We start from the raw sequence: 1,173 nt of genomic DNA, 5'->3' as shown, positions 1-1,173 counted from the left end.
ATTTCTGTGAATCTAATAGATACAACCACAATTTCTCTACCCCAAGAAATCTTCAACAAGATGGAGTAGTAGAAAGAAAAAATCAAAATTTATAAGAAATGACAAGAACCTGTTAGGACTCTAGCTAGGAGAGTCCTAATTGAGAGGGATATTCTGTTAGGATTTTGTTAGGACTCTAGCTAAGAGAGTCCTAATTGAGAGGGACATTCTGTTAGGACTCTAGCTAGGAGAGTCCTAATTGAGAGGGACATTCATGTAGGAGGTTTTTTCTTAGAGAAGAATTAGGAGTTGTAAGGGAATAGGAGTCTTGAGTAGGAGTCCTATTAGGAGTTGGTTAGAAGTAAGAGTCTTAAGTAGGAGTCCTATTAGGATTTAGGGTTTATAAGCCCTATAAATAGTCATGTATTCCTTCTCTTTTGATAAGCAATAGATGAATCTTTTCTGCAGCATTTGAGAAGCAACTTGGAGGGAGGAACCCCTATAGAGTTCCAAGGAGGTCGATCCCCTAAAGAGATCAACCCCAAGTATAGAATCTGCAAGGGTTCTAACACCTGGTATCAGAGCAGCGTTCTTGGCATCTCGCTGCCCTTCCACTGCCATCCATCAACCCTCCACAACCGCCCAAAGCAATTCCCACAATTGCTTAAAAGATCGTCGCCAAATTCCACCGTCATCTCCACCACCGCAGATCATCCTTTGATCTCCCCATGAATTACAACAAGTTCTGGTTTCCTACCTTACTGCTGCTGCAATTTAGTTATCCCTATTCGAAAATCCAAAAAAAAAAAAATTCATTCCTATATTACTGCAAATTTTCATCGTAAGTTGCTGAAATTTTTCGACGAGAATTCTGCTATCGCAACTTACACCAATTTTCTTGCTGTTACTACCGAAATTTTCTTGATTAAATTAGACATCCTTGTTGTCATATAAATTGAGATATTGCTGTCAATTCCCTCCTCAAATTTCTCAAATTTTTTGTGGAGATTTCATCGAGAAACCACTGTTTCTTCGCCGATAATTCTGCTCTTACAAGACAACACAATTCTGCAACAAACTTTCACTGATTTCTATCAAACCTATACATGCCTTTAACCCGTCAACAAAAGAGAGATCTTAACATCATGGATTTGGAGTCATATACTATGGCATCTGAGAAGGCAATCAATGCTA

The sequence above is a fragment of the Musa acuminata genome, chromosome BXJ1-3, assembly GCF_036884655.1.
Source record: "Musa acuminata AAA Group cultivar baxijiao chromosome BXJ1-3, Cavendish_Baxijiao_AAA, whole genome shotgun sequence".
Taxonomy (NCBI): Eukaryota; Viridiplantae; Streptophyta; class Magnoliopsida; order Zingiberales; family Musaceae; genus Musa; species Musa acuminata.
This window is presented reverse-complemented; position numbering follows the sequence as displayed.